The sequence below is a fragment of the Aulonocara sp. 'chitande type north' Nkhata Bay genome, linkage group LG5 (genome assembly GCF_057382095.1).
Source record: "Aulonocara sp. 'chitande type north' Nkhata Bay isolate Kocher_YH1m ecotype deep benthic linkage group LG5, A_spYH_male_GT1.1, whole genome shotgun sequence".
Lineage (NCBI taxonomy): Eukaryota > Metazoa > Chordata > Actinopteri > Cichliformes > Cichlidae > Aulonocara > Aulonocara sp. 'chitande type north' Nkhata Bay.
Window position 1 is genome coordinate 35,264,944 of NC_141348.1, and position 21,368 is coordinate 35,286,311.

The following is a 21,368-nucleotide window of genomic DNA, read 5'->3' on the forward strand; positions in this document are numbered from 1 at the left end:
AGAGATTTCATTTTATTCATGTTAAAAATTTATACATTATTCTATTCTTTTTTGACAACAAATTACACAAGAAACTAGAATCTAATCTCCAAATGTTGAGGTGATTATTTTGCCAAATGTAACTTGTGTTTTTTAAGTCTGGAGGTCAGAAATAAATGGATTTATTTAGATTTCACAAACTCCAGCAAAGTTGAGCTTTTTATGAAACTTGTGGTTGCCATTCAAATATTCCTGTAGACTTTATCAACTTTTTTGTTTAAAAAAAAAGCTGAAACTTTATACTTGCAGTACTTTGGCTTTTATAGTTTTATTGTGCAGAGGAAATTTCTAAGCATAAAGGCAGAAATGTTTTCAAATTGTTAGCAAGCAATCATCAAATTGTCCATAAATGTGCAACGTTACAACAAAAATATGAAACGCGATTTTAAGTATAATTAGCTTGTAACACTGGTTTTCTGTAAACTGTTGATTAGCTTAATAACCATTTTTTGAACACTGTGTGTCATGAGCCATAGTGTAACCCAGGCGTGGGCAATTCCAGGCCTCGAGGGCCGGTGTCCTGCAGGTTTTAGATCTCATCTTGGGTCAACACACCTGAATCACATGATTAGTTCGTTACCAGGGCCCTATTTCAGGAAGCCGGTTTAGTGCAAACTCTGAGTAAGTATACCCTGAGTTAACGAAAACTCTGGGTTTTCGGTTTCACAAAGCGAGTTTAGATTAATTCTGAGTGAGTTACTATGACGACACACTCCGTGAAGCTAACCTGCCCCTAGCAGGTTTACTTCAACTAACCCTAACTTTCTCCGCCTCTTTGTCGGAAACCTGACTGTAGGAAGTGTCAGACATGGCGTGCTCCTTCCTTGAAGAGCCAGTAGATGTTGAAGCCCAAATTCTCCGCAGAGCTCTCCGCCGGGAGAGAGTGATTAGAGCGCGTTTGGACATTTTATCATTTCCTGATGATTTCCTGTGTGAACGTTACCGTTTTTCAGCACAATCTGTCACAGGCTGGGTCTCTGACCCAGCGCTCTGAGTTCATGTTTGTATTTGTCTCATTTTGTTATGTGATTTAGTTTGTGTTATTTCCTATCTGCCTTTAGTTTAGGCAGTTATTATTCCTGGGTTTTCTATGTTTTGGGGTTTTGTATTTATTCATCACATATTAGGTCTGTTAAGTTGTGTTGTCATGTTTTAGTTTTAGTATTTCCTGTTTTATTCTGACAATGTCATGTGTTCTTTGTTTATTGTATTTAGCTTTCCTCTCCTGGTCCTGTCATTAGGTTTATGTCTGTCAGCTGTTTCCCCCATGTGTCTCCACTTCCCCTGATCACCTCATGTATGTATTTAAGCCCTTTGTTTTCTGCATGCCATTGTCAGGTCGTCTGCTCATCCATGTCTCATCTCCAGGTACCCATGTCAGTTCACTATGGTTAAGGTTTTTCATGTTTTGTTATTAGTTCACCCAGTTTAGGTTATTGTTTAGTTTTCACCGATGCCCTATTATTTTGTACCCTCGTTGCTAACCTCAATAAACGGCTTGTTTTGTTAATCCACACCACGTTTTGGTCTGCGTTTGAGTCCTCCTCTGCAACACATACGGTCTGCCCCAGTCAGACCGTGACAGTACGACCTGACCACTATGGACTCAGCAGACCGCGAGCTTTACGAGCGTCGGGAGGCAGCCTTCGCCCAGCTGGAGGAGGAGCTCCGCTGGAAGCCGTGGCGTACCCCCGACTACGAGCGCATTTTCCACGGGACTCGGCTAGCTCTCGGAGGTCCCAAGAGCTGCCGAAAGTCCCCGCCTGTTGCGCTGCCTGCATCTAAGCCTCGCTCGCTTCAGGTGGGAGTCCTCCGTGTGGCTTCAGGCGCTCACGCTCCAGCCTCGGTGTCACCGTTCTGTGCACCAGGGGCTCAGTCGCTCGCTCCGCCAGCTTCCTCTGTTCGCAGGAAGCGGCGCACACGCCGCAATAAGATGGACCATGTTAAGCAACTCCCGGTGGTGAGTAACACTGATTATCCTTCTTCCGCTTCTCTGGACATTAAGAACAATAGACACACTCCTGATCCTGTCGATGTGTCCCTGATGGACGATGACATAGACTGGGAGAAGTTTTTTCATTTTGCTCCCTCTGAACAGGGAGAAATCACAGACAATAAGCACTCGCCAAAGGCTGTAAATGCTGTTAAAGGGAAAACTGTGAACCACTCTACCAGGTCAAACACACTCAGTTCCGGTTCCGTCTGTTCGGGTTTTGTCAGGTCCGGTTCAGTCATCCCCAAGTCAGCTCACTCTACAACTGTCAACCCAAGGATTTCAAAATCTATTAAAACAAGGACTGCTAATACTAAGACTGCAAAACATGAAGTGGACGGCGGGTTCATTTTTGATAGATCTGTTTTTGTCGACCCTGAGCCTGCCGTTTCTAAGACTGTTTTTTCTGAGCCTGCTCCTTTTCCTGCTCGTGTTTCTCCTCCCGGGGCAGCTCGGGCCCAGCGTACCTCTGCACCCGTACCAGTTCCTCGGGTGGGGGAGGCTGAGGCCCAGTTGGTCCCTGCTCTGGTTTCCAGGCCGGCTGAGGCTCTGTCCCTTTCTGCACCCGTACCAGCTCCTCGGGTGGGAAGGGCAGTTGCCCAGCCGTTGCCGGTGCCTGTTCCGGTCCCCAGGGTGAGGTCAGCCAGGATACAGCCCGTCTCCGCACCCGTACCTACTCCTCGGGTGGGAGTGGCTAGTGTCCGGCATGCTCCTGCACCGTCCCTGTTTCTACTGAGGGCTCAGGAGAATTCAGTCCACAACCATCACCACCATCACTACTGCATGCTTTTCAGTCTATAGCTCAGTCATTAGCTCTGTTAGCAGCCCAGTCCATAGTTCACTTTCCTGTGCTTCCGTTAGCTCAGCCCTTAGCCCATTGTTCAGCTCAGTTATTTGCTCCATCACCTGCTCAGCCTTTTGTTCAGCCAGTAGTCTCGGCACCTACTGGTCCTGCCACTGCTTCTGCTGGAGGGCCCGAGGAGCCCGTCCAGCCTCATGCCACGTCCGCTGGAGGGCCCGAGGAGCCCGTCCAGCCTCGTGCCTCGTCAGCTGGAGGGTCCGAGGGGCCCGTTCAGCCACCTGTCTCCGCTGGAGGGTCCGAGGAGCCCGTTCAGCCTCCTGTCTCCGCTGGAGGGTCCGAGGGGCCTGTCCAGCCTCACGCCTCGTCAGCTGGAGGGTCCGAGGGGCCCGTTCAGCCTCCTGTCTCCGCTGGAGGGTCCGAGGGGCCCGTTCAGCCTCCTGTCTCCGCTGGAGGGTCCGAGGGGCCTGTCCAGCCTCACGCCTCGTCAGCTGGAGGGTCCGAGGGGCCCGTTCAGCCTCCTGTCTCCGCTGGAGGGTCCGAGGAGCCCGTCCAGCCTCACGCCTCGTCAGCTGGAGGGTCCGAGGGGCCCGTTCAGCCTCCTGTCTCCGCTGGAGGGTCCGAGGGGCCCGTTCAGCCTCCTGTCTCCGCTGGAGGGTCCGAGGGGCCCGTCCAGCCTCACGCCTCGTCAGCTGGAGGGTCCGAGGGGCCCGTTCAGCCTCCTGTCTCCGCTGGAGGGTCCGAGGGGCCCGTTCAGCCTCCTGTCTCCGCTGGAGGGTCCGAGGAGCCCGTTCAGCTTCCTGTCTCCGCTGGAGGGTCCGAGGGGCCCGTTCAGCCTCACGCCGCATCAGCTGGAGGGCCCGAGGAGCCTGTCCAGCCGCCACCTGCAACCACCTCGTCGTCGCCTGGTCCGGCTGCATCCGAGTCTTCGTCATCGCCTGGTCCGGCTGCATCCGAGTCTTCGTCATCGCCTGGTCCGGCTGCATCCGCCTGTGCTTCTGTTACGCCTGGTCCAGCCTCTGCCTGTGCTTCTGTTACGCCTGGGCCAGCCTCTGCCTGTGCTTCTGTTACGCCTGGTCCAGCCTCTGCCTGTGCTTCTGTTACGCCTGGGCCAGCCTCTGCCTGTGCTTCTGCTACGCCTGGGCCAGCCTCTGCCTCTGCTTCAGCGTCGCCTGGTCCTACGGCTGTTATGCCGCCGCCCAACCCTCGCTCTGCACCTGGGAATCTTCGGCCACCTGCTGGACGTCACCGCCGTCGAGGTCGGCCACCTGAACTGTTTCTACGCCGTTGCCGTCCACACGGTCGGCCACCTGAACTGTTTCTACGCCGTTGCCGTCCGCACGGTCGGCCCCCTGAACGGTTTCCATGTCGCCACCATTGCCGTCCGCACGGACGGCCCCCGGAACTGTTCGACCATGGACTTCTGTGCCGTCGGCCTCCGGGCCAGCCCCCTGATCACATGAACTATGATTTTCTGGACCGTCACCCTCCGGGTCGGCCCCCTGAGGAGTCATGAACTGTTCCCTGCGCTCCTGTGATTTTGATGGACATTTTGGTTTTTTTGGCCTTGTTTCTGGCCCTCCGTCCTGGACCCCCACCGCCCGCCCTTGGTGGGTTGTTTTTGGTTTTGTTTTTCGAGGTTTTGGGCGTCTGGAATCCGCCCTTGAGGGGGGGGCTCTGTCACAGGCTGGGTCTCTGACCCAGCGCTCTGAGTTCATGTTTGTATTTGTCTCATTTTGTTATGTGATTTAGTTTGTGTTATTTCCTATCTGCCTTTAGTTTAGGCAGTTATTATTCCTGGGTTTTCTATGTTTTGGGGTTTTGTATTTGTGTTGGAGCCCTAGCAGATCACGAAAGGACAATAACCAAAGGCATTCGTAAATTTCAGTCATCAGCTAACGACCACTGAATGCTTGTCAAATTTTAATTAAGCCATCTGCCACCACAGATTTTACTCAGACCATCTCAAGTCAGTTGGTTTTTTTTGCTACAGCACACTACAGCATTGGCATATTGTATGCACATATATAAGGATACAACTGATATCCAAAATGAAAATTGTTGTTAACTACTGCAGCTGTTTCAATTTGTTTGAATGCTTAAAATCAACCCTTGTAGACCAGACTGTAGCTCATCATTTCAAAAACATAAGAAAACGTATGACTTCTGTGTAGAACACATAAACAAATCTGTAAGTTCTTTCCAGGCAAAAAAGCATTGTTATGATATACCTGGAAGCTTTTTTACTCAACTTATGACTCAGATGTAACTGTAAATAGAATACAATAAAAATCCCTTATTGATCCTGATTGGGGAAATTCATGCATTCCAGCAGCAAATGGAGCATAAAGATTCAAAATGAGCAAGATATTAAACCAAAAACTGTACAAGAGAAGTGAATAGCTACGATTGTGTTTTTAAAGTGCTATATAAATAGATTATGATGATGATGATTGTGTCAACCATTTGTTTGGGGACTGAAGTGAGTTGTTTAGGATATTCTGATCCTTTTTTGTCAATAAGTGCTCCTGTTAGCCAGCATTAGTAAAACTGTCTTTGAAGTGGATCTAACATTGGTGGACTGCCACAGTGAATAAACACTCATATGATGTCAGAGTGTAATAAAACTGAAGGTATGTGTAATTTTTAGGACACTCAAACTTAGTAGCGTAATATTAGCCTATATCCATATTATAAGCATCACATCTGTAATCTTCTGATAATCCATCCATCCATTCGCTTCCGCTTATCCTTTTCAGGGTCGCGGGGGGCGCTGAAGCCTATCCCAGCTGTCATAGGGCGAAAGGCGGGGTACACCCTGGACAGGTCGCCAGTCTGTCGCAGGGCTAACACATAGGGACAGACAACCATTCACACTCACATTCACACCTAGTGGCAATTTGGATTATTCAATTAACCTATCCCCACAAGCTGCATGTCTTTGGACGGTGGGAGGAAGCCGGAGTACCCGGAGAGAACCCACGCAAACACGGGGAGAACATGCAAACTCCACACAGAAAGACCCCGGCCTGATGGTGGAATTGAACTCAGGACCTTCTTGCTGTGCGGCAACAGTGCTAACCACCATGCCACCGTGCTGCCCTCTTCTGATAATATCAGGAATAAATAAACAGGTTTATTCACATTTTTATGTTGGACCCTGATGCTTGAGGTGACAGGGTGACATTTTATTAAGATGCCATTCAAGCTGTCTCTTTCCTTTGTGTTCTCACTTCTTCGATGAAGGGGACCCTTCTCAAATGGGATAACATAGGTGTGATCCTTAATATCTTGAGTCTGAAGGTGTAGACACAAATTAAAATGTTGTGCAATGCAAAATTAGATTGGTTCTCCTTCGCCTTTGGTGCACTGCGTATGTGGCCGGTCTCTAGCCATGTACATAAAATGTAATTAGGCAAAATCCAGTTGCTTAGAATTATCTGAGCAACTGGATTCAAGATGGTGGGGTAACATGGCGGACTGCTGTCCATTCTTACATATTTTAATCAATTAATGAATTAATTAGTTTATGAGAAAGCAAAGAAGTAGTTTAAAGTTGAGGTTAGTAGCTCAGGATTAAGAGAAAAGGTTTTGCCATGTCTCGTGCTTATATTCCATGTAGAGTCTTTTGTTTGTCAAGCACAGGACTGTCTGAAATCATTTCTGTTTTGCTATGCACCATTTTATTTGACTGAAATATATTCATATTCTAGAGTACTTAATAGAACAATGACACTATTTTGTTAGATAGGACGATTTGTTGCTATGGTTGCATCAAGTGGTTTCCTTCAGTAAGCCAGTCCACTCTCTCTGAAAGATTTTTAAAAAAGACTATAAAACACGACTTTTTAAAAGATATTCCCCATTCTACAAATGTGTGCTCATTTTTTAAAAAATGATTTCATTTTTATTTTTTATTGAGAAAGTCATTTATATATACCTACTTAGATTTCCATCTTGACATGCTGTCATTATCTTAACAGCACAGAAATGTACAAGTCTACAGTAGTGTTGCCAGCTGTGTTTGGACATAGGCCAGCTGCCTTTGCTTAGTTGCTTAGAGGGGAACATGATGTTTATATTTAGCAATATAGAATTCGATCTGCAGAAAGAAAAGTACTGACCAGGCTACAACTATACAATCTAACTTGTAGCAAGAAATGTGTTCACAATTAATAGCAGAGCACTTCCTGCGCTGACTCTGAGCACTTTATTCTAATACCTCTTACACTGCTTCTCTTAGTCTTTTCAAGATTTACTCGTGGCCAGCATTTGACAAATCCCATTAAAGCTGCTGACAGTGTTAAAGCACAATACAATAGCAATGCAAATGACTTATCTCTTGTCATAGCCAGGCAAGAAATATAGGTAGCACATTACCTGAGGGCAGTGTGTCAGTTGGTTTACTGTCGGATGTATTTAACCAGATACTTGACTAAAAAAAAGAGTGTTTTTCTAGCCAATAATCCGCTTTCTTGACTGAGAAGAGACACAGGAGGCATCATATGTTAAAACTGAGTTTAAAACCTTCAAGACAGGGTTGCCTGGGCAACTGGAATCTCTGAGTTCAGAAGAGAGCTCACAGAGTGCGTACGCACAGCACACTCCTGTGGGGTTATTGGGTGCCTGACTTCCAACTGTTTAATCCCCAAGTGTAATTGTGTAGGTTCAAAAACTTCCCTTTTCACTCATCCATTGACGTGTATATGATTGTGTGTGTGCTATCTGTATGCCTTTTTGTTAATCTCTCTGTTCATCTGCCTGTCTATCTAAGGTAGAATTTATGAAAATAATTGTAAAAAAATTGGTAGTGCAGACAAAAGTTTCTTGAAGAAAATAAAAGCAGTACCCAGTGTTTCCTTCAGTAACATATTCTTTTTAGAGATACTGTTCCAGTTTCGGAGCAGTTATTTTTGACTAAAACACAAAATAAAGCAAAACAAAATACAACAAAGAAAAAAAAACATACTTAATCCAAATCCATGCAGTTGAGCCATAATATGTTCATAATATGTCTTCCATGCATGCCACCACAGCACTGAACATATGCTGTATTTTATAATTCATGCTTAGCCATGAAAAGTAAGAAGGAAAAAGCACATCTACTTGCATTTTTACTACAATATTGAATAGATGTCCCTTTATCTGCCACTACAAAGCTGAAGCTATCGTGAACCTCAGCTGTGGTCTTTATTAGCGTTAATTTGTTTAGGGGGTTAAGGGCAGTGCAGTCACCGTCTTTGGCATTGGGGGAAATGGCCTATAGATTTCTATTCAGGGTACTTTGAGTGGCTGGTATCTTGGCTATACGCGGTACTTTTCTACATATGTTTTAACAGTCTTTTCATCTTTGTATTTAGCCATGCTCTGCGGAACTGAGAAATTCATAAATCTTTGCATGCATTACAAGCTTCATCAACAAAGTAGTACAGATCTCTATCAAAACCTCTGGCCATGGTGCTGCTCTAAGGTTTGTGCCAAAGGGCTTTCCTGGCTTCTGTCCATGGTGCTGATTTGGCTCTAGCCTGGAGAGCAAATAACATTGCTTCCATCATCCACTAAATCTCCCCACAGGATAATTCTGCACCTGGGAGAATTAACCTACTTGTTAAACAATAGCAAACTCTCTATTTGTCTGATACTGTTTGTAGCCAATATTCAGGTTACTCTGCATCACTTTTGATGGTTATCTTTAAGTCTACCTGTTACATCTGTGCACATAGTATTGTTAGATAGAAGAGATTTATTATTAGTGGCTTTTATGTTAATGGGGCTTATGCCCAAAGTGTTATTTAGTCAGTTATCCCTACCCAGCAGTACTTTATTGTTTTACTTTGTAAACTGCTTGAGTGTATAATACCATTAAAATGACTGACTGAGCATTACCCTGCCTTCATCTTGCTTATGTGCTTGGGTTCAACCTTTGTCTATCAGAAAGAAGAATTTTACATTTGTTTAGACACTAAAATATAATCTTTTTACGTTGTTGAAAAATCAATTTGTGTTTCAAATAGGTCCACTAGAGCCATATGCAGTCTAATAATAAATTTTGCAATCATTAGTCCAAGTAATTACTTGATACCACATTTCCACGCAGTTTAACATTTTCCAAAATGCACATTAGGGCTATTACGTTCCTGATATGTTGATTGTCTTTTCTAATTCTGTATCTTCAGCTCAATGCAGTTGTACCAAGATTAGATGTTAAATGTGAGTTTTTTCAGATACATTATTATTACCAGTATAGTTGAATTTGAACTTTTCTATGTATACTGTTTTGGCTGAGCCAAAGTTTAAGGTTTAAGGTTTCTACAGCAGAGTAACTGACCTATGTTAAAGGACATCAGTTGCATTTTACTTTAAAGATGGTTACACATGCTCCACTGTTGAAAAAAAAAAAGATGCACCTCTTTAAACGGTGGTACAAACCTCTGTCATCGTTATTAGCCTGCTGCTCCATGCCGAATGTGGTGCCCCCCAGGGGAATGGGAGATAAGGTGATATGGATCACTGCACAGCAACCTTCCCTTTGAGGATGTCACTAGGGCAAATAAGCAGCCTGTTATACACAGAATGATAATTACACACTTCATGTCAGCAAACTACAGGATGAGTCTCTTTTGTTATCCACAAATGCTAATAGCAACAATAGAGACTGATCATTCTTGTGTCTGTCAGAGAGCCTGTGCTGCTAGTGACAGAGGCAACAATAGGAAATTTTGATTCAGCAATGCAATGGAAGCATAATACCTCCTCGCTGTTACCATGTCCCAGAGCTCCCCAGGTATCTATAAAAAGCATACTTTGCATCTAATTAATCAGAGAATTCAACAACTGTTTGTATACAAAAAAGACCTTGTGAGGTCATTAATTTTACTGAGGTATTTTCTCCACGTGACAGTAGAATTAATGACATCCTGCTGTTACATTATAGAGTTTCATTTGAGATATATATTATACAGTGTGTCACGGGCAAATCTATACTATTTGCTTTGGTCTGATGTTGGTTGGAAAACAGTATTAACTGTTACAGTGGGGCAAAAAAGTATTTAGTCAGCCACCGATTGTGCAAGTTCCCCCACCTAAAATGATGACAGAGGTCAGTAATTTGCACCAGAGGTACACTTCAACTGTGAGAGACAGAATGTGAAAAAAAAAATCCATGAATCCACATGGTAGGATTTGTAAAGAATTTATTCGTAAATCAGGGTGGAAAATAAGTATTTGGTCAATAACAAAAATACAACTCAATACTTTGTAACATAACCTTTGTTGGCAATAACAGAGGTCAAACGCTTACTATAGGTCTTTACCAGGTTTGCACACACAGTAGCTGGTATTTTGGCCCATTCCTCCATGCAGATCTTCTCGAGAGCAGTGATGTTTTGGGGCTGTCGCCGAGCAACACGGACTTTCAACTCCCGCCACAGATTTTCTATGGGGTTGAGGTCTGGAGACTGGCTAGGCCACTCCAGGACTTTCAAATGCTTCTTACGGAGCCACTCCTTTGTTGCCCGGGCGGTGTGTTTTGGATCATTGTCATGCTGGAAGACCCAGCCTCGTTTCATCTTCAAAGTTCTCACTGATGGAAGGAGGTTTTGGCTCAAAATCTCACGATACATGGCCCCATTCATTCTGTCCTTAACACGGATCAGTCGTCCTGTCCCCTTGGCAGAAAAACAGCCCCATAGCATGATGTTTCCACCCCCATGCTTCACAGTAGGTATGGTGTTCTTGGGAAGCAACTCAGTATTCTTCTTCCTCCAAACACGACGAGTTGAGTTTATACCAAAAAGTTCTACTTTGGTTTCATCTGACCACATGACATTCTCCCAATCCTCTGCTGTATCATCCATGTGCTCTCTGGCAAACTTCAGACGGGCCTGGACATGCACTGGCTTCAGCAGTGGAACACGTCTGGCACTGCGGGATTTGATTCCCTGCCGTTGTAGTGTGTTACTGATGGTGACCTTTGTTACTTTGGTCCCAGCTCTCTGCAGGTCATTCACCAGGTCCCCCCGTGTGGTTCTGGGATCTTTGCTCACCGTTCTCATGATCATTTTGACCCCACGGGATGAGATCTTGCGTGGAGCCCCAGATCGAGGGAGATTATCAGTGGTCTTGTATGTCTTCCATTTTCTGATGATTGCTCCCACAGTTGATTTTTTCACACCAAGCTGCTTGCCTATTGTAGATTCACTCTTCCCAGTCTGGTGCAGGTCTACAATACTTTTCCTGGTGTCCTTCGAAAGCTCTTTGGTCTTGGCCATGGCGGCGTTTGGAGTCTGACTGTTTGAGGCTGTGGACAGGTGTCTTTTATACAGATGATGAGTTCAAACAGGTGCCATTCATACAGGTAACGAGTGGGGGACAGAAAAACTTCTTACAGAAGACGTTACAGGTCTGTGAGAGCCAGAGATTTTCCTTGTTTGAGGTGACCAAATACTTATTTTCCACCCTAATTTACGAATAAATTCTTTACAAATCCTACCATGTGAATTCATGGATTTTTTTTTCACATTCTGTCTCTCACAGTTGAAGTGTACCTCTGGTGCAAATTACTGACCTCTGTCATCATTTTAAGTGGGGGAACTTGCACAATCGGTGGCTGACTAAATACTTTTTTGCCCCACTGTATAGCAGTGTGCATGATGCTGGAAAATAATAAACATCTTTTTAAAGAAACAACATAATGGTTGATGAGACGTTTCAGATGGTTTCCTCATTATATTTTAATAACAATAGTCATGAATTGTAAGATTTGAATTTAAACTGCAAAACCATGGCTTCTGCTTTGGCATTTTTTTAAGGCTTTCTGAAGCTCTTCAGATTTTCAACATGTCTTGAAAACTCATAATCTCCCAACCAGAATCATACCAGATTTTAGAATTCCACTTTTTTTTTTGCTATCACAGAAGTGTCAAACAAGAAAGTGATTACTTAGTGATTAGGAGTGGATCAGAGCCCAGAGCCTCTTTGTGACATTTGCTTTAGAGGAGGAAGTCGTTTTCATGCCAGTGGAATTTTAGCATTGGTCTCTACTTTGCTGCAGCACAACTCACTGTGAGGTCCCCTGGGGGCATGAAAGGAGTAAAACAATTTAGTGTGTGATTTATTTATTTATTTGCTTACTTGTTTATTTGGGTACAATGTATTTCCAACAGAGGGAAAACAGCCAAAGACAAACAAAATAATAATAATAATCCTGCACTTCCTCCAGTGTTGTCTGGGTAGCCAGTGCCTGACTACTCTTTGTACTTTATCCAAAAATATTATTGAAAACACAGTGCTTAGTCATACTTCTAACACTACCTGACATTTTCCTTAATTACTAGAACTATGAACAGTCACTTTAGTTATATTCAAAATATAATGCCTTACTATTATAAATCCTTATAAGAGCACCAGATGTGCTTTATTCCATGTAAGCCTGAACAAATGCGCTTAGTCAAGACATATTGTGAGATCAACAAACACATTTGTGGAATCAAAACCTGACTTTAATAATGACTATTTTTTAGATAATAACATAAAAACTGTATTTTATCATCTGCTGGTTATTCTTTTAAAGAAGTTTCACTGTGGTGCTGAAACATATCTGTTATTTGAGAAGCAAAATTAATGTACAAATGTAGTTGATACAGTTTTATCCCACCAACAACTATTGTGCTGGAGTTTATGTAGTGAAAATGTAAATTAACAAAATTATATGAATGGCCCTATTTTAAATTTTAGTATCAGTCTTAGTGTATTATTCTTTTATCTTATGTATCAGAGACAATCTGTCCATGTTAATCAGACTAAAATTAATAATCATTAAAATGTGTTATCAACTGAGTAATGTCACTATTTATTGGTGCTTTTTTTTCAGTTCAGGTTGATCAGGTTGCTATTCCATCACTTCAGCAGAAATTGAGTACCTGGCACAAAAACGGTACTAATTGATCTATTATCCTATATAATATATATATATATTTTTGCATACAAATATATATATATATATATATATATATATATATATATATATATATATATATATATATTATATTATATTTATTAACCTACTATCAACATAAACTAAAGACCACTGCATGTGGCTGCTTAAATTGTGGATAACTTTGATCTTTCTTCAAATAGATAAAATTGATCTATTTTATGCCATTTATAAACATTTTATACATTTTCTTCCTGTATTAGCTTGTACTTCATTTCCCAAAGAGAACAATTCAGTTATGATGTGAACTGCAGCAGGCTCTGTTTTACTGTGTTTCCTCAAAATAATCAGGTCATTTTCTAGATCATAGTTTTTTGTTGATCCCTTCAACAACAACAACAACGACAAAAAAAAAGGCACCAACCTCATTTAAAAAGGGGCCCAAGGGCACACTGTCCTTCAACCGTATGCTCTTTAGCAATCAATAGTAATCTTTTAACAACGTGTACTGTTACTGAGGAATACAGCAGTACTACAAACCAGTAGTAGTTGTTCTAATAATTTAGAACTCACTGGTGACTTTTGTCGGCCTTAATTTGCTCCTTTTTCAACAGGGTTCTGGAAACATTGCTCAGAGATTTTGGTCTTTTTTGAGATCATAGCATCGCACATATGCTAAAGATTTCTTGTGGGCACGCCTATGATGCAAGTCTCCCATGCCAACACATTCCCAAATTTCTCTATTGAAATGAGATGTGGTGACTGTGAAGATCAATTTGAATACAGTAAACTCCTTTTCATGGTTAAACCAGTCTGTGATTATTTGAGCTTTGTGACTTGATTGCATTAACCTGCAACAATTGGCAAATAGGTACACTACAGTCATAAAGGGATGAACACCATCAGTAACAGTACTCGGGTAGGCTGTGGTATTTAAAAAATGCTCAGGTGGTACTAAGGGAGTGTGCAAAGAAAGTATACCATTACATACCATTATGCCACCAGCACCCTGAACTGTTGATACAAAGCAGAATGGATCCATTTAAAGTTGTTTACACTGCATTCTGACCCTATCATCCAAACTTTACAGCAGAAATCACGACTAATCAGACAAGGCAACATTTTTCCAATTTTCTATTGTGCAATTTTGGTGAACTGAGTGAATTATAGCCCCAGTTTCCTGTTTTTAGCTGACAGGAGTGACACTCAGTGCTTCTGTAACCTATCTGCTTCAAAGTCTAACATGTAATGTATTCAGAGGCGCTATTATAGTTTGTAGTTTGTAATGAGTGGTTATTTGAGTTACTGTTGCATTACTATCAGGTCACAGCAGCCTTCTCCTTTGACCTCTGGCAATAAGGCCTTTTTGCTCACTTGCTACCTTCTCTTTTTTCTGACCCTAGACATATGTACCTAACAAATTGGTCATTAAGTAATTAAGTATATTAAGTTTATATGCATATTTGTTAATTTACCAGAAAGTATGACTTCAGATTCACACACCTGATGGAACATCTGGCAGTGGTTCAGTAGATTACTCAGCAAATTATTTTGGGTAAACGTTGGTTAAGACTGACCCTCACTGAAATTTTTTTTTACCATAAAGCTTTTAAGCCTTACTTTTTGTATCCTGGACAATTTTTCCCACTAAAAGAATTTTCCCATGATCTCTACTCAGAGAGATCATGGGAAAATTTCAAAGATGTATTCTAGGAAAACAAAAGCCCTTTTTATCCTGTACAACTGTTGGTGAAAACATAAAAACATTTTTGATCCTTTTGTTTCATAATGTGCCTAGAACTGTTTGACTAGTAATCCAAGTCTAAAGGATTTCCAAAAAAGCCACAAACAAGAAGACAATGGAGAAAGACACAAGAGGATAGGGTAAGCATAGGGAAGCTAAATGGAACATGTAGTTAATTGAGCCTGATGTTATTGTGACGACAGCTGAAAGAGCTGGGAATAGTGGAGTGGAAGAGCACGTCCTTAAAAACACAGGTGAGTGGAGGAGATGAATAGCAGATGTCTGTGTGTCAATGAGCTCTGCAACACATGTTGAACACCATGCCTCCAGAGTCCCCAGCAGGGTGGTAACCTGTGAGACGCATGCATACAGAGCAAAAAGAGAATGAGAGAGAGCAAGAGAGAAAAGAGCACAAGCCCTATCAGAACATGTGGGTAGGTCACATATTATTTTGCATGGCCTTCAGTGTTTACTTTCCAAATGATCCAAATGATTCTTTGATCACTTTTGAGGTTTTTATATTTGTGTTGTTTTTTTTAACCAATCCTTTCATCCTTTACACATTTTCCAGGATTATTCCTTTGCTTCTATTCTTTTGGGACGTTTCTCATGATGAGCGGAGTGAGGTGCCCTTTGCACTGAGAAAATATAGCATTTCGAGAATAGTGCAATTTACTGCGTGGGAGATAATGTTGTGTGATTGTCTTCCTGCTGAACACTCATGCAGATTCTTTTCACTGGATTTGAAAATGTACAAAAAAAAAAGTTTGCATTTATTTAAAGGAAACTGAAGACAGTTAAAATGTTGTGAAAAACATGTAATGTCAGTACGATTTATATTTTCTGGTTCAGAGGTTTGTTGCAATTCCAACAAAAAAGAATTCTATGTAAATAAAAGCTCAAAGAAGATTTCCTCATTTTAGTTAGCGTCTTTTAAAAATTGTAAATGCTCCAGCCTTATATTCCTGAACTTCAGTCATGTTCAGTCAAGTCAAGTGAAGAGGTCAAGAGGTTTCCCCACTCTTCACAAAAAATGTTTTTTTTTTTAAATCAGGGAATAATAATAATAATATTAAGATAGATAATAAATTAATAATAATTCCACTATAATCATTCTTCTTCTAATATGATATAAGAGAACCTGTATCTTATTTAGATGATGATTGTATAACAAAATATTAGATCCAGACTTGATGGCATTTCAATGTTTTGCTATATGAAAATGTAACTGAGAATGAAATTAAAATTCACATTTGTCCTTCCTGACACAGTGGCAAATGTGTTTTAACAGCCTCTGTTTAGATTGCAGTGTATCAACCAACAGTTGCTATTTAACTCACCTAAAACATTAGTTGTTAAATGTTTGTGAAAATGGCAGTTGGTAGTGGAAGGCTAGAGTTCTTTTATTTGTTGTAACACTAAAAATGTTCCATTAATGCAAACTTCAATTTCAGTGCCAAAAGCATGCTGTTTCCAGAATTTAAAAAGAACTCTATGAATAATACCACACACTACATAGCAGTGTGTAAATGATGGGCCTGAATGACCCAATCACCAATCAGAGCCTTAATGTGGGCTGGGTTCACTCACAACCAGCCCAGAACTGCAGCCAAGGAAAAACAATTAGAGAAAAGCCTCTCTTCCCCTGTGGGTTTAATGCTAGTGGAGAGAGATAGGTTTTGTAATAGATTTTTGTCCGTGTAAAATGAGATGCTGACCTCTAGGTCCAAGACATTCAAAGACATCCCAACAGTGGTACAGCACACTCCCACTGGGGCTAAAGGATATTCATGCAGGACATCATTCTCGCACTTGGTGTGAGTCACACCAGCCATTCTCAAGGCAGTTATCATCAGGGAGCCTCAAAGGGTGTTCAGAGAGTGGAGATTGTGTCTGTGTAATCAAATCCTTTTTTAATGTCATGAGACCTTAGCAATTGACTCGTGGTTTTTCAGTTTAGTTTTAGCTGTTGAGTTTGTTTTAATCAATTCTTCATCATGAATGAAGTTAACTTTTTGTTGTTGTTTAGTAATGATGAAGGACTTTTGTGTATTGTAAAGTTTTTTATCATCTACAAGTACTTTTTTATTTAACATTGTCTTCAGTTTTCTGTCATAATGTCTCAGATTAAGCAAAATGATCATTTATTACATTTCCATCTCTAATAATTTTGATTATTATTTGCCTGTGCTGGCCGTTAGTCATTTAAAGTAAAGATGGAGTTTTATACACAGTTCAGTTTGGTGTTTTTTCTCCTTCTGCTATAATAGGCAGCAGAATTATTAGTTTCTAAATGTTGAACTCCAACAAATAATTTCTTGGTCATATATCTATTTATTTTTATTTTATGAGATTATATATTCAAATAATTTACATATCATGTTACATTTCGTGTCAGCAGTAATCTGATTATTGCCCTTTTCAGTAAGGATGTAAATATTAAAGAGATTTTGTTACATTACATGGATTGTTGGTGGAAAAAAGTCATATTTACATCCAACACATTTACGTCATTCTCTTTAACAAACTATACCTCATTTAGCAAAGCTTTCCACATATGTGGTTTGAGTTCTAAGTCTTCTCTCCATCTTTCCTAAATAATCAAAATGTTTTGTGTTTGTTGTACTTTTGTCATGCTTTAACTGTGAGGAGTTCTAAGGTCTTGAGTAATCAGGGCCAGTCTTATCTTAAAGACTTCGTAGTTCCATATCACCCTAATAGAGTATTTTGCTTTTGTACTGCTGGCTTACTTGTGGTTTCTATTTAAAAGCAGAATGGGAGGCAGAGCCTTCAGATTCAAGGGCCGTATTTTCTGAAACAAGTTTCCAGTTTGGATTCATTAAACTTTCCTTTTTCATCAGGGCTGGATCAGGTATTGCTCTGCAATAGCTCTAAGCTGCTGGAGTTCCTATGATGTACTGTTTCCTCTTCAGTTACCTATTTTCCCTCTGCGTGTGTTTATATACTACTCTGCATTTAGTGTTTAGCTATCATTAACCTCTGGTTCTCTTCCACAATTTGACTTTTTTTCTTTCTACCTCCTTTCTTCCTGTTAAAAGGGAGTTTTTTCTTCCCACTGTTACCAATTGCTTGCTCAGTGGGGGTTGTCTGATAGTTGGGGTTTTCTCTGTATTATGGAATGGTCTTTACCTTACAATATAAAGTGCCCTGGGAGAACTGTCTAAATTTGATGCTACAGTATACATAATAAAATTGAATTTTAACTGAACATTATCAGCAAGTCATACAAATCTTTGCTATAAAATACAGCAATTATCGATTAAGATATAATGACCTTAAAGTTAGAAACTAACAGAGAAGCAAAAAAAAAAAAAAGTTGAATTCAGAAATGTGTGTATTATGCATTAGACCACCACTTTGATGTAGTAATGTAGTAACTTGACACTGGAGCATTGTAAACTTCTATAATACATGGAGATGTATTTGTCAGCAGCATTCTTGGTGCTTTATCAACTGAGGAACGCTTAAGTAACTTGCCAGGCTCGGTCGTCACCCTCTTTCATACACTTTGTGCTCCACTACCCACTAATTTACAAATTTACACTTTGTTTAATCCCCCTTTATCCTGATGTTATCCAACCATTTAGAATCAGAATCCAACAGATATATCTGTATAATTTATGTTTTCAAGCTCTCCCCTGCTGATACTGCACACGTGTGGTGGCCTCTGATCGATTAACCACAGAGACAGTGTGTTTGGTCAGTTGTCCCATTATACAAAATGAAGTACTGACAAATGTATCCACATATTCTGCTTTTAAAAGCCCCCTTTGCCATAGATTGTAACGCTGTAGGTAAAGCGATGCTCTGCGTATTTGGATAAATTGACATATAGATAGAGTTAAATATACATTTTTTTCTTTTTGGCTTTTTAAACCTTCCAATGTTAATAGGGCAAGCAGACCTGGGAAAAATCTGCTGTCTGTGCATTCAACCTGCACTGTTTTGCAGCAAAAACAGATAAAAGCATGACATAGCATCAAACAGGATAGAAGCAATCTAATGGGACTCATTTAGTTGTGATATTTGGAGGTGTCTGATGGAGTCTGACACTGAGACACTGGAATCCTTTGGGTCCTATAGGTAACAAGGGGGCAAGCACTGAAACAAACCGTTTCTCCGGTGTGCAATTGGATTTGAAGTCGGATCAACACTTTGAGCTTTTCCTTGGATTCCTCGAGCTCTTTTAAGCAGTTTTTGTGGTATCACTGCCATCAGGGAATGCCACTGCACCAGCATCAAAGTAACTTTGATGACAAGGTTTTTCCAGCATTGTAACTACATGATTATTTCATCTGGCTACTTAACCCTTAAGGGACAATTACATGTAAAGATATCTATATTTGTTCCAAAAGTGTATACTTGAAAGGCTTTGATATTTAAGGTTAAAAAATGCATTTAAGAGAAGGATGACAGTTGTTAGTAATTAGTATGGGTCACGCTCCATACAGTGAAACTATATTCTGACATGTTGTAGTTAAGATAAAAGTTTTTTGCTTTGATTTTTAACTCACTGAATTATGGAAGTTTATAGTTTCATATTTTTTTCCAACACCTGTGTAGTTGCAGTAATAAGGCCAAGCCCTTTAGATTACTACCACTCTAAATACAAGAAAGAAGCTGTTTTTCCCATATCAAGTATAATTAACATGATTTGATATTGACTACAGAGTAAAGTTTGCATTTCAGAAAACACCACAACATCTCTTGAGTCTTCCTGACATTAAAGACTGCTAGGCAGAGTTTACTAATTTACCAAAGCAATCAAATGTAAACCATTAAATGCCAATATATCATCTGAGCATTGCTTTCTTTATTTTCACAAGAACATTTGCCAGTTGCGTTTTATCATGTTAATGGCCTTGTCAGAGTCATGATTATGTGTAAAAAGAGAAAGGCTCTTATGTGAAATTATAACAAAAAACAAACAAACAAAACAAAAAACAAAACAAAGACAACATTACAGTGCATGTTATGTAAAAAACTGCCTTTACATTTGTAACTAAGATAATGAATTGTGCGTGCAAGCACAAACGATCCTGCATTTTTCTTTTACATTCTCTACTTTGGGCATTGTGCCATTGTCACAGATAATCCTTAGCTTTCATATTGTATTTTATTTAAAATTTTGGCAGTATCAGCTTTGAAATATGCTGAAAGTCCAAAAGCTCCCTTTCATCTATGGTCTTCCTCATAATTATTGAGAAAGGTGTGATACTGGGCTGCATTTGGAGGCTTACCTCTCAGCTGGAATTTTATATGGTTGAGGTAAACCTTTTTACTCACAAGCTAATGATTGATATATTCTGAACCAAGCAGCATTATGCAAAATTAAACCCTTCATTTGCCTTTTTATCAAAATCACTCCATGTATATTTTATTTGTATTTTGTTTTAGCATAACCCTAATTTGTTATCAAAAAAGCTTACATAAGATAATCCCTGCTGACATAGTCACAGCAGACTGAACACTGTCAGAAGTACAAAGAGCAGAGAAATCATAGCCAAAATTGCCTGGAAGCGACAACATTTTACTGACCATGTGTGTCTATGTTAGCGGGGGCTCTGTTGCTGTCGTGACTTTTGTGGTTGTGCTTCTTAAAACATATGTCCAGTCCTATCATATTATCTGTTAACTTTTGGTCCATGCTTTTTGATGTAAAGTAAGACATACTACTAAGCATGGCACATCTGATCAGCTATCAGATTTATGTTACTAAGTATATTCTTATGCTTTAATCTCACTGAGATAATCTAGGCCAGGGGTGTCCATCTCCAGGCCTCGAGGGCCGGTGTCCTGCAGGTTTTAGATTTGTCCTTGATCCAACACAGCTGATTTAATTGGCTAAATTACCTCCTCAACATGGCTTGAAGTTCTCCACTGGCCTGGTAATAAACTAATCATTTGCTTCAGGTGTGTTGATCCAGGGTGAGATCTAAAACCTGCAGGACACCGGCCCTTGAGGCCTGGAGTTCGACACCCCTGATCTAGGCAAACTGTGAAGTATGAATCAAAGACTAAGTCTAGGAACATACACTCTGCTGCCAAACTTCAAGTGGCCTTCAGATCAGCTGAACAACAGTGTTTAACAAAGTCAGCTTACTATCACCTCAAGAATATTTCAAGGATAAAAGATCTGATGTCTCAGCAGGACCTCGAAAAACTAGTCCATGCATTCATCTTTAGTAGGCTTGATTACTGTAACAGCATCTTTACAGGTCTACCAAAAAACTCAGTCAGACAACTACAGCTCATTCAGAACTCTGCTGCTCGAGTCCTCACTAAGACCAAAAAAGTGGACCACATCAGTCCAGCTCTGAGGTCTTTACACTGGCTGCCTGTCCGCCAGAGGATAGACTTTAAATTTCTGATGCTGGTCTATAAAGCTCTGAATGGTTTAGGACTAAAATACATCAGTGACCTCCTGACCCAGTATGAACCTTCCAGATCCCTCAGGTCATCTGGATCCGTTTTTTTAGAGTCAGAACCAGACCCGGAGAAGCTGCATTCAGTTTTTATGCTCCACATATCTGGAACAAACTCCCAGAAAGCCTCAGATCAGCTGAAACACTCAGTTTATTAAATCCAGGTTGAAGACTCGCCTGTTCTCAGCTGCATTTGACTAAAACACAAAATCCGCACTGTTTTACTTTTAAGCTTAAATTTTAAAACATACTCTTTTTTTCCACTTTAAATCATGCTTTTTATTTGTTTCTGTTTTTTAATGTCTCTGTAAAGCACTTTGAATCACCTTGCTGTTGAATTGTGCTATATAAATAAACTTGCCTTGCCTTAAAGAGCTTTATGGAATGCTGTAAAGTATGCCACCACTGAACTC

General features: G+C 40.7%; 2 protein-coding genes and 1 pseudogene across 4 annotated transcripts in view; 2 read left to right on the plus strand and 1 right to left on the minus strand.

Annotated features, from left to right (window-relative positions):
- The window catches only part of LOC147331138 (uncharacterized), a 43,695-nt gene extending 34,339 nt beyond the window's left edge, over nucleotides 1-9,356 (minus strand). The window contains exon 1 of the mRNA XM_086293198.1: nucleotides 9,261-9,356. The gene's annotated coding sequence lies outside the window, so the exon portion shown is untranslated. The remainder of the gene's footprint in view (nucleotides 1-9,260) is intronic.
- The window catches only part of igsf21a (immunoglobin superfamily, member 21a), a 193,188-nt gene that overhangs the window by 73,299 nt on the left and 98,521 nt on the right, over nucleotides 1-21,368 (plus strand). The gene's annotated exons all lie outside the window — the stretch shown is intronic.
- LOC147331139 (uncharacterized) lies at nucleotides 1,327-4,294 on the plus strand (annotated as a pseudogene).